The sequence below is a fragment of the Amyelois transitella genome, chromosome Z, assembly GCF_032362555.1.
Source record: "Amyelois transitella isolate CPQ chromosome Z, ilAmyTran1.1, whole genome shotgun sequence".
Lineage (NCBI taxonomy): Eukaryota > Metazoa > Arthropoda > Insecta > Lepidoptera > Pyralidae > Amyelois > Amyelois transitella.
The window spans coordinates 4,212,125-4,224,998 of NC_083535.1; the positions used below are offsets into that span (position 1 = coordinate 4,212,125).

At 35.0% G+C, this 12,874-nt stretch overlaps 1 protein-coding gene across 2 annotated transcripts in view; it reads left to right on the plus strand.

Moving 5' to 3' along the window:
- Positions 1-12,874, plus strand: part of LOC106130621 (protein bric-a-brac 1) — a 226,767-nt gene that overhangs the window by 164,855 nt on the left and 49,038 nt on the right. The gene's annotated exons all lie outside the window — the stretch shown is intronic.

Genomic DNA, 12,874 nt, shown 5'->3' on the forward strand with positions numbered 1-12,874 from the left:
ACTTTAATCGGATTAATAAGAATATTTGAAAAAATATTAGCCGCGCCGGCGTAGCTTTTAGATGGATTTATATTTTAAAAATATGTATGAAATATGTTGGTTTAATTTTAGGAAAATCCAGCGTTTTTTTCGAACGTCATGTACTACTGTTATCTAGGTGATACTGAGGAGTGGGTTTCAATATCCGCCCAAGGTAAATTATAATCTAATAATCTAAATAAATAATGCCTCGAGTTTTTTTTTTTTAACTAAAACCGCTTAAAGCGTTGTTATCGGATTTAAACATAATTTAAGTGTTTCTAGCGTCGCTTGCAGTGGTATATTATACTAAGGCCGTATCATATTTCATAACTTGTCACATTCCTATTTCACTACGTCCTGAAATTACTAGAATAAGAGGATAGCATTCTTGAATATAATTAAAAATAAGTAGTAATCAACAATTAAGTACAATATGCAACAAGAAGAAATATGTATTTAAAAATTAAAACACTTATGAAACACTTTAGTGACCAAAACATTTCGATATGTTTTTTTGTTATCTTTTCACATACACAAAGATATTATTTTGGAAAGTATAATCATTCCTTTCCTTTTTTGTTAATATTTGATTCACATTTTTGGAACGTTAAAGGGGAAGGCTAGATGAACGTTCCTTGGTCGGGGACATAATGGCGAAAAGTCAGCTCAAGAAGAACTTGAAGAGAGTTATGAATATACAGCAAGTGGATGGCGCGCTACTGTGGCAAAAACGTCTCAGTTGTTGCAATATGGGAAAACTTCATAAGACTTAGTGAAAAAGACAGGAAATATATCCTTATATACTTACCTACCCTTTTGAGAATGAGGCATATTTTCACGAATTGATGTACATTTTAAGGTCGAATTGGAAACGTGGCGAATGTGGAATAAGCCGTAATCAAACCATTACCGTCTCCGATACGAACTCGAAGCCAGCGGACTAGAAGCGTGGCTACCGTTGCTAATTGATAAATTAGTTCAATTGTAGAAATTGCCATTCAAATGTATTTATTGTTTACAAATTGCATTATGTGAAATTCTGATTCGAAACTACACTTTGATGTTACGTACTTACCGACAAATGGTCGTTTGCCAATTCTAATTAGATAATAATGTTAATTAGTTTTCGCGCTACCTGTTTTGTTTATTAAAATATATTACTACTGGTTGCTTTCTCGCCGGAATATCAGAATAGACTGTTTTATGTAATGTTAAGGATTTCCGTTACTATAATGCGATAATGTGTTGACCCCATCACTACCACATAATTTTATAAGACAAAAAAAATTCGAGGCCTTTGTCTTGACCTCGGAGACTTGATCGAAAAGTCATCAATATGAAAGAAGGTATATTTATTAAACTCTTGCATTACTCAGTTTGTGCAAACTACTTGGTGTTAGAAGCTGAAATTTGATGAATGTATATACCTAACAAAATAATCTTGTTTAAACTCTGTTCCTTTGGGAATTTCGGTATATCCTTACTAACCTTACGCTTCCTAAGGACATTTTCGCTTCTTACCACGTAGTTTTTTACTTTGTCAGTTACAAGTGTTTTATATAAGATTTGATTGACTGATATAGAGTTGACAACTACAATAAACCGGCCCCTAACGGCAGTAGTTACGTTTCAAGTCGCATACATTGACATCGCAGTTTGCAATCAATGAACAAAAGGGTGGACATTTGGAAATCGTCGAGTTTGGCTAGGTAAAAGGCAAACAGACGCTAGGCACAGGTGGATGATATTCACACACATATACACACACATAAGTATAAACTACATGCACACACACGCATTGACTACCCTTAGATCGTACACTAACGAAGTTCAACCGATACTGGTTAAGATTATTTAGTTTGGTCCCCATTGATTCCAGTTTGACAACTGTTTGATAACAGTGAATATTTCGTTATACGAAATATTTACGAATTATACAGAGCCATTAGACGTAAAAATACCACGATTAGGAAATAGTGAAAGATAACTTAGCGTTTTACTGGAAATAAGTATTTTTAATGGAACATTTGATTGTGTTGCTTTTAATTTATTTTCTTAAAAAATCTCTGTCTGTGGTCTTTTAGAAAGCGACCAAAAAATTCCAAAGCACTAAAAGTACGAACATTCTATGGATGCTGTAAAGAGGCGAAGCAGAAGATGATATGCCAATGTCATGCTATGCCAATGAACTACTGGAGACAGAGAAGAAGAAGAAATGAGAAATGTATAAAATGGATGCATATGGATACAAGCAAAACGGTGAATGAGATATAACGGCAGACAACCAACTGTAAATAACTTTTTCAAATCTTTTCACAGCAAATAAAATATCAGTTACAAGTGTATCCTTAGCGGAGCTTTGAGCTACCGTCTGCAAATGCAAACGGGAATAGTCTAGGAGCTTAGAGAGCTTTTAGTGTTCCACACACAAATCATGTCCTTCTCCTTTACGGGGTAGACAGAGATAATAGTCACAAATTAAAAAAGCCACTTTATTTCATCGCCTAAAAGTAGAAACTTTATTGATTTTTTCCTTGATTGGCTTTTACAATCTGGGCTAAAACAACCATAATATATTTTTCATAGCAATAAAACCATAGTTTAACAAATGATTTCATATTTTTCTTGTTTAAATTTGACAAAGCAGAATTCTCTGAAATCAAAATGGAGAAATCTCTATACAATAGTGGAACAAAACTATGGTTGAAATAATAAAATGCACGTGAACAGCAAACAATGCTGCTTGTTAGACCATTGTTGAACATCAGTATAACAGATTCTGCAAACCTATCAAATATTGAAAACTAGGTAGGAAATCTGTTATCAATCTAAGATAGCATCTCAATTCGTAAAGATTCTGAATACCGAAAAAAATCATTTCAACGAAAACGAAAAAATCTTTGCACCCGAAATGAAGTCTCGTAATACATACATAGACGTACCAACATAGTTTATTGAATATTAGATGCTCCTCAAATATTTGCCCGTGGTCTCGTCTCCTGCAATATGAACGATCATCAAAATGTTTGATAGAACTTTAGGCCTGCGTTCGTTGCTTACATTAGTATTCCCTTTGCAGTTTGTAGCGGGCCGCACATTATTTGTATACACTAAGCATGAAATGTTGCCAAGCAAACGTGTACTATTTGCGTGTAGGTTTAGAAAGCGGGTGGTGGGTACGCGAGGGGGGGGCAGTGGGCCATGCGCCCCTGGTCGGCCCACACCCTCTCCCCAATGCGTGCACGGAAGAGGCATGCCCGCATCACCCACTCTGAGGTTTCAATATTCCATACGAAAATGCATTCAACTGCAAGGATTGGAACATTTTTGGACGATTTTCGGCGGGAAGAAAGGGGTTAAAGTTAACCACGGTATTACAAATTAGCATCTTTGGGATATTAAATTTGTTTATTAAACAGGGCCGACGTTTTCTAGCATGTTCCTTCCATATTATACGTATATAAAAACATTTGACGGATGAGTTAGTACATACATAATAAAACTTTCTAAATCCATGAACTTACCAAAACCATAAACGGAAGATTAATGATTTGCATAAGTGGAGCGAAAGTGTAAAATCAGGCTATGTAGTCACGGGAATTGTATCTCGTAGGGTATTAGGAATATGTTTTGCACCCACAGTTCCAGGTGAGCTTGAACTGTTGGTACAATACATTGTTAATTGTGATGAAAAAGAAATAACTGATGACAATCTATAATTTTATTACAATTTTTCTATTGGCTTGAAACTTAAATCAGCTGTAATTTTATTTATTAGAGAAGAGATATTTCTTCCTTTGAACTTGTCGAAGGAGTAAATAGCCATAGAAACAAAGTCGCCCACTCAAAGAAGATGTTCTATTAATAAGATGGGTCTCATCCGATATGTGTCACACTAGGCAGGCTCTCACGCCAACATCCTGTTCTACATTGTATGAATGGAAAATAATTAAAGGGGCTCTACAAATTATAAGTAAGACGAGGTTTTAAATATGTTAGAATGTGAAATGTTAGTCAAGGTCTTAACTATTGGTACATCTTGCCATGCTATGAAAAAATTCAAAGATATTTTCTCTTTGTCGATTATATCATTTGGTGTTTAAAGTTTTCCCTTGTCCTTTTTTAAACAAAGGATTTACATGTTTGAAATAAGCCGTTTTGTCTGATAAGTAAGAGTAGGTATACGCATAATAAGTTTCCATTTAATTAATTAAAACTAATCGAAAACGTAGAAGGCTTTAAATTTTCATAATTTAATAGTTAAAATGGAGTAAGATTTGTGATCTTCGTGTTTAAATCTTCATAAAATATTTGATGCACCCCCCTACGGTTCGGGAGAGCGGGGAGTTTTTCGTGCATCCGTCGAGTAGTGTGTCATTCTCCATTGAAAAGCACTTAAAGACCTCTTAAATATTTGAGTTTCGTGACTATATTTGAGGCAGCAAGAGGAAATGTTTCCAGTAAGAGATTAAAATCGTTTTGAGGTGGATCAAGCTGAAGTGGTTAGTACTACGGATCTTTTATTCTTTTGGCGTTAATCCAGTTGCGTCCTTACCTTCTGCTCTTAGCGACGCTGGATTGGGTAAGTCAGGATTTAACACGAAGCTACATCCGTCAAGTTTTCTCACATTGTTTACTCTCACCGTAAAAGCATCGGTAAGCAATCAAACTAATATACAAACCTCATAAAAGACATCTATACACATTCACGCTAAGATTTGAATATGTACTACTATGCGCATTACGCTTATTTCTTCAGGCACCTTAACCCTTCGACCACCTACCCTATTTAGTCTCTGTTTTCAGTTATTTTCTCAAAGTCTCAAAAATGCAATGCACATCAATCTACAAATGGATTTCTGATGCGGGTCAAGGTCGCAATGAGACGACATTTGGTCCGTTTGATGTCGATTATAAGCCGTCAATCCACAAATTTGCGGAGCAGGCTTCATGAGGATCGTTTGACATCACGCCAATGTAATAACGATGGACAGGAATTACCAACTAGTATTCGGAATTACATCACTTCCCTTTCCTATTGAATTTTCAGACTCATTATGTGACCTGTTAAACAGTTTGTATTTTCATATAAACTCCTTCATATTATTATGATCTCAGCGTGTTGTTGTACGCATCTTCAGCTATTGCTTCGGAGCCCTAGGACTGCTTTTCAATGGTTTTGATTTCATACAGGCTTCGGTTGATATCCTAAAACATTTTCGAGTATGAGGTTAATTACGAATATTATATTCTATAAATAGCTGTTGTAGTACCTTCAACCCAATTTCGTGGAATCTTTAATTAAATATACATGTTATTATTTGTTCTGAACATATATTTCGTCATAAAATATTTTTCGAAATAATGTATTTATAAATATAACGAAATATAATTGTACACTTTACACACTGTACCTACTGAAATTAATCGAATAAGAAGTTTCAACTAATAGTGAGAAATAAATTTTTTTTTTAAAGATAGAATGTGACATATATCTTCGCGTATTATTATCATTATTTTCTTGACTATGATTCTACAATTTTTTAATTTTATTTGAGACTATTGACTCTGTCTACCCCTTATGAGCTAAAGGCGTTATATACATATGTATGTACGTAGGCTAAATGCGGCTTCCGACCTGCCACCGCTGTCATCCACAACGCGCCCTTAGATTTATTTTCAAATATATATGCCGCTGCACCGCACTCAGACGCCCTTGAGCCCCCTCCAGCTTTATCTGTGCCGCTGAGGGCCCTAATAGCAGTGTGAAAGGGATCCTAAACTAATCACCTGTGTATGAAGTTACTATTCAATGTGACTACATTAAATTTTTTTCTTGAAATACGCTGTTAGTTAGTAAAATGCTAGATAGAATTGTCATCATACGCGTTCTTAACGGGCTGCTAGTTAAACCATTTTCACCTTTGCCTTACAATAATAAAAATTAACTAAGATTTTTTTTTTTAATTAATTAATACATGAACCTTTCAGCCTGTCTATCCTTCAGTACAAATCCTACCTTACCTACGGTAGTATCACCTTTTTATTTAGATTTAGACCATTACCACAATAATTTCCGTATAACATCAACTAAAAAAAAAAAATTAAAGGTTCTTTTTAATTTCAGTCATTTATTTGACCAATCTTTCAACCGGTATTCAATTTTAAAATACTTTTTTTTATATTTGAATCTCTTTGCTTGCTAGCGGTAAAACGGTATAACGCGGTTATATTCGAAAGGCCAGGGTGGGCTGCAAAGGCCGTCCGGCATCCATTGTTCAAATTATAGAGAAGAAAAAAGTATACCTACTTTCTTAACTGAAGACAACATGTTACGAATCGAAAATCACCTACGGAAATGTCATAATAAAACTAATTTCAGTAAATAATCTACAGTGTGTTAGCAAACATAAATTAATGTTTTGGCTGTCATTAAATTTTATTAGAATTATGATTTTCAACTTATAATTAATATTAGTAGTTTTTCAGTTTACTCGTTACAAACATACAAATCTTTTCACTTTATTAGTGTGGACTAGTGTGGATGTGGATAAGATGAGAGAGCAGCTAAAACCACAGCCCTCGTATACAACACAAATTCTTACGCGTTCACAAGTGGCGTACACATCTGTTGTCGTTTTTGTTTTGTTACCACGGCCTAGCAATCTGCTAGAGCCGGCAGACGGCCACATAAACAGTGCACGGTGATTCGCAATGCAAAACGCATCCTAGCCGCGTATCTAATATTGCCGTATTTTGAATAATTGCCGCCCGCCCGCCTGATTGTGAATACACGTACCAGTTTTGTCTTGGGATTTTAGCACAATACGTACTGGGCTCTGGCGAGATCCAGTGCGGTATTTTCAATCAATGTGGACGAATATTTCGTTTCCATGCTGGTTTGATTTGTTTATTGGGTAGTTGGAGGAATTGAGAATAAATGACTCATTGTAAAGCGTTTAGGAAGTTGCTAAATAATGTTTCTTTCACCTGAATTACCTTTTTACTGACTCATTTAGGGCAGAATGCGCGCTTAAATTCTAATCTACTTCAAATTATTAGTCAGCTAAATTAAAATTATTATTTTTTATATACCATCCTGAGTTTTTTAGCAAGTTGACATTTTCACCATTTTTTTTTTATTTTAACTTAATACATATCATGTGAAAATTACACTTGGTACAATATTTTTAAGCTATTAAGATTTTTCACTTTAGTGGTCGATATAATAATTAATAGTTTGTAAACTAAGACTAGCTCCACAAGTCGGTTCACTATCATCATCTTCGACCAGTTAAATTTTAATGTGTCTATTCGTATCGTAGGCTCTAAGTATAGCTGGAACAATGTTCGCCGCAACTTGTACTGGCGAGTTGTAATTAGCAGGAATAATACCGCGATAGGAATCGATCTAACGTCCCCCTACCCATTCACCCTAAACCCACCCTTCTGGTGCGGCGCAGAAGTCAAATTTCTGACAATGAAATCTTTCTATAATTTGCACCGTGTATACGTTAGTTTTTAAGCCTTAAGGGTGGAGGGTTATAACGATGCAAATATGAAGTTAAATGTTGATTGTCTTGGTAAAGGAGGTTAGAGATTAAGGCGGTAGTTTTTAACTTCAAAAAACATAGTTCAAGCTTATTTACTACGTCACATACTGGTAGAAAAAAAAAACTTATTGAGTAAGAACAAGAAGATAAAAATGGGGCCGTAATATAAACGAGTATAATGTCGCATTTTTTAAACTATTGGACTAGATGTTAAACCCTTAATTGCGTTGAGTTTATATTTATTAATCTGTGATAATTCCTACCAATCTGCAACCGTGCGCCTTTTAAAACGCCATCGAATGGTGCAATTTCCGTCTACTCGACGCCCGATTATTTCCCGGGCCGATTTTCCGAATCTATACCGTGCTGAACAAGATTTGCCCGTTAGTCGGATAACAGCGCATCAACCTGCCTAAATTCATTGCAATATAGCAACTATTGCACTGGAATAGGGGACTAAGGCTTATCTATGCTGTGCTTAAAGGGCTGAATGATTTTGAAATTATCATTCGTACGGCAGTAATCCTTTATGATCGGGTCGTCTTATATGTGGATTGATTGGTAATTAGACAAGAAAAGCAAGGGTTCAACTGCAGTTGATCTTATTTTTGTGTGGAATACAAATGTGATATTTTGCAACCTGTGTAAGAAAATCGTTAATTTAAACGACTTTCAGCCAATTAACAGTTTTATGCACATTTATTCAAATGACAGGTTGAAAAATATGATAAATACATATTCATTAAATATTAAGGTTTCTACGTTCAGCTGAACGGCTTAATAATGGAATTGAGATTCATATAGTGACAGGTTGGCTAGCCCATCACATACAAGAAGAATCGCAGGTTTTTGACTTTTCCCTTTATCTAGCTGAACGTGTCCTTTTAATCTTTTCAAGACTGTTGGCTCTGTCTTCTCCGCCAGTGATATAGACGGGAAACTATGTATGTATGCATACTGACATTTCATGGAAACGCCGCGATTACAAAGTGAAACGCGGTAAATTTTAGAAACTTCTCCAGTGTCATATTTAGACCAATCAAAATATTAGTTAGCGTGGCACCGTGTGCCGAAACTTTTCCTTTTTCTCTATGTACAGCCGACGTAACAGTTAAAAAAAGTCGTTGCGTCCGTCGTAGGTGGTACTGAAAAACGTGGGGCGTTTTTATTAATTCATTTAGTTTAGTCACGTGCCGGCGGCCCATCGACGTATTTTTAAGCAGACTTCGAAAAGTAAGTAGTTAAGTTAAAAGGCACTCTTTAATTACCAAAAATCTCTCTATCCTCTTTGTGTGTTCTCATATGCTTTGGGGCATGAGTCCGGTCCAAAGGCCAAAATAAATAATTTTTGAATTAGATTTTTTCTAAAATAATACGCTCATCTTTAAACGATGTAACCGGTCACTCAACAAATTAGTAGCTTCTTGGAGCCGTGAATAATGAAAGAAACTAATCATTGATGATTAGGTATTCGAACCGTGTTCTTCTCGCTTACGATTCGAAAATCATAACCACTCAAACACTGGCATTTACCAAAATATTCTATAACAGTAAGACGAATACCAGTGTGACTAATCAAATTTATCTATAGATTATGTTTATGTTGCGAACTTGTGGTAAATGTTCGCTGCATATACATATTAATTGACCACACTTCGCTCCGTCGTCCCGTTAGGAATATATTCGACATGCCATCGCACTAAAATGTTCATGTGATTAACACGATAATATTGAATTAATACTACTAATAATAATCGGCATATTTATTTCGTGCAGCTTTTATTATGATCCAATATATGTAGGTTAGGTTCAATCCGAAATGTAGCATTGTCAGTCAGTGTTCAAATCTTAACGCGGCCGTGTACCAATAACTCATTTCTAATTTACGAGTCATTTTAATTCCTTGCCTTACGTTAGTTTATTTCTATACCGATACTCTTATGGTGTGGAAAAATATACTTCTACACCTCACAGTTGTAGGTAAAGCTGGAAAACATCTGAATCACATGAGAAATTTATGGTGACACAATCATAATGCGACTAATTTATTAGTGCTTACCAAAATCTGTTATTTAATAAATTATTCCGAATATGCACGTGACCTGTAAATATTCCGATTCTATGGCGTAAAGCATGGCGCACTTCAGTGCTCTGTGTGTAAAATGAAACGGATGAAAACTAATGGAAACTGGTGTAGTGATTATCACGACTCGATTACATAGGACACCGTGATCATTCAGGACGCCTCTAGATTGGTCGCGTCACGTGATTGTTTCCTGAATTGCAAAAGCAAATTTGAATAGACACACATTCACGCCTTCATCTATTACGTGGTAGGCAGAGGAAATTAATAAAACATTAACACGTACATTTATACTTATTATAACGTCTATACCCCTTGCGGGGTAGACAAGGCAACGGTCTTAAAAAGACTGAAAGGCCACGTTCATCTGTATGGCTTTATTATAGAATTGATATTCAAATAGTGACAGGTTGCTAACCTATCGCCTTTTAAAATTAACACTAGGTATAGGTACATATTAAGTTGAAATCATAATAACGTTGTGAAAATATTAACAAGCTTTAGAACTTTTAAAATGCAAAAAAAAAAAATTAGAAATTCATAATTCCCTACCCACTGAACTAATTAAAATTTGTACTACACTACAGTGGGCGAAACTGAACGTACTACTACTTATATTGTTTAATGAATGCTAAGTCGAATGATTTTACGGTAGGTACGTTTAGTTGTATGGCTGGAATTAAAATTGAGATATAATGACATCTAAAATAAGAATCTCGAATTGATAAGTTACAATCTGCGTCAGTCGAGAAGTTTCAAGCTTTTTGGCTTATCTTTCAAATAATTTAAATATTTTTTCTGTGATGTATATTTACAAAAATTAATTAAAAGCTAACATCCCAACATATATTCGCACAAGCCTACGTCCCTTCGTTCCTCCCACGTCGATTATCCATACACGGCCAGGTTATGCCTTTAGCTCCCGAACTATACGCTTGCCTCCCCGGCTATTGTGCCGCGGGCGACCGTCGTCTATTGATAAGGTGATATCTATGTCAGTCTCGGTTCCCGTTTGACATTGATTATGATAACCCTTAGGATACCCTGAACAGGCTTTGATATGGAAAATGCGTATAGGGCGTAATCAATTAATCAAAAATTTTTCTATAATGCCGAAGTTTAGTTGCGTTATTTTTGGTTAATCTTATCTTTTTATTGATTGGGTACTAGTTTTTGCATATAGCTTCGTTTTGTGTGTGAAAGAGCTTTGGCTTTGGAGTTAAGTACATCCTATACAAGATTTCAACAAAATCGGTCCAGCGGTTTAGACGTGAAAGCGTAAAAGAAAAACAAAAGTTCGCATTCTATGAAGTCTGGATATATTTGGTTTGATTATTGTAAATCTTGATTTTCTCTCATAAGATGAGGCAGCTTTCCAGTTGCTTCACATTACGATTTACTCTACCCTATCAACGTAGAAGTGTAACAAACTATATTTTTATTATAAAAACCAAAATTAATAAAAATATCAAAAATTTTACGCGCCCAGTACAGTTGGAACTAACTTCGGCACTCGCAACTCGCAAACAAATCTTGGCCAATCGATTCGCAATTTAAAATCCACTTAAATACTTACCGCAGTTAATCGAAAAGTTCGAAGTCGGCTATCTCTAATTGCTTGTAAGTATTAAAATAACAGAACGATGTCAAAAATATAGGGCGCTCCGGTGGCGCCTGGTACGGCATCACATGTTTATAATCATTATGATAGCATCAAGTATGCGATAGCGGCTAGGAAACGAACGGTGAAGGCGATGTTTTGCGCCTCGTATTGAAATTACCTGCGTTCGTACGTTGTGGTACAAGCACGGGGTACAACCTGCTACTATATTTCGGGTGGGGCACGTGTGCGAGCGTTCGTTAGACCGTTAATTAAATGTGTTTTATTTTTTCTTCTCTCTAATTTTTGGTATCTTCTTGGACCCTCAGCCGTGTTCATTCAGGTCTACGTGCCGTTTTTTTTTTCTCTATTTTATCCGATTTTTGGCCCCCTTTGACATCTAAACATTGTTTTTCACTCTTAGTTCGCTGAAACGTGCATCCTATAGAGACAAAACGTATTGCTCTATATTTTATTATATTAAATTGACAGATTTAAATTTCAATAATCTATCGTGAATTTGATTTTATTTAAAAAAAGGGGTACTGAGTCTGAGGATCATGAACTTGCTACCGCCGACTAAAGTTAGTGGATAAAATTATGATAGTTGTTTTACCGTAAAAATACCAGGAAAATTTATAATTATAAAAGAAATCTAATTGAAATCCTTCTCCATTTCTGAAGTCGGTCACAAAATGTATGGTATTAAACCACTTCATCTACTTTTTTAAATAGACAAAAATAAGTATTAAATTCAAAAGCACTCAACAACAACAACATGTATCTAAAGTAACGTATGTATATTTTAACAATTTAAATATGTGAAAAAAAATCCATTTCCGATACAACTGTGACCAAACCTTATCTCACAGGAATTAGTACCAAGTTAACGTTTAAACGTATATATATCAATTCTAATTCCTTATCTACTAACATTAAATAAAATGAATCATGATACCACTCAGTACTTACCTGAATTTGCACCGAATAGTTACATTCTATACGTAGGTAGACCGCGGTCGTTAAGATTTCAGTCAAGGCTATATGTAAACACGATGCTTAGAAACAATGTGAGAACTTTCAGTTATAACGTAATTTGTATGTACATATTTTTATAAATTATCGATTGTAGGGTTATTAAAACATTGTTAAGTTAGCGCGCAACTTCTTTCCCACTTTTATACCTAGCCATTAATAGCACACTGCTAAGCTTAACAAAACCTTCCCCTCTCTAATATCTAAGTAAAATATAACTTACTTTATCTAATATCCTATACTTATTAGCTGTCATAATTGATGCAAAAAAGTATGCATGAATTGTAGGTAGTGCAAAAGTGTAATCTCTACGTAATCATTAAAATTAAAATAAAATAACTCCATCTAAATAAAGTCACGCATCGATATATAATGTATGTATCTTTGTAAAAAGAGGTTTTACTCATTAGACAGCGTTCGTATTATTGAAAATTAAAGACAAATATGAATAACCCAAGCTTAGTAATCGATACATTCTCTTGTTGTAGTTGCAAATAATGTTAGTTATAATATAATATTTAATGAATTGTTTAAGCACATATAAATCAACAGATAAAAAGGAACGTCTCAGTCGCACAAAAA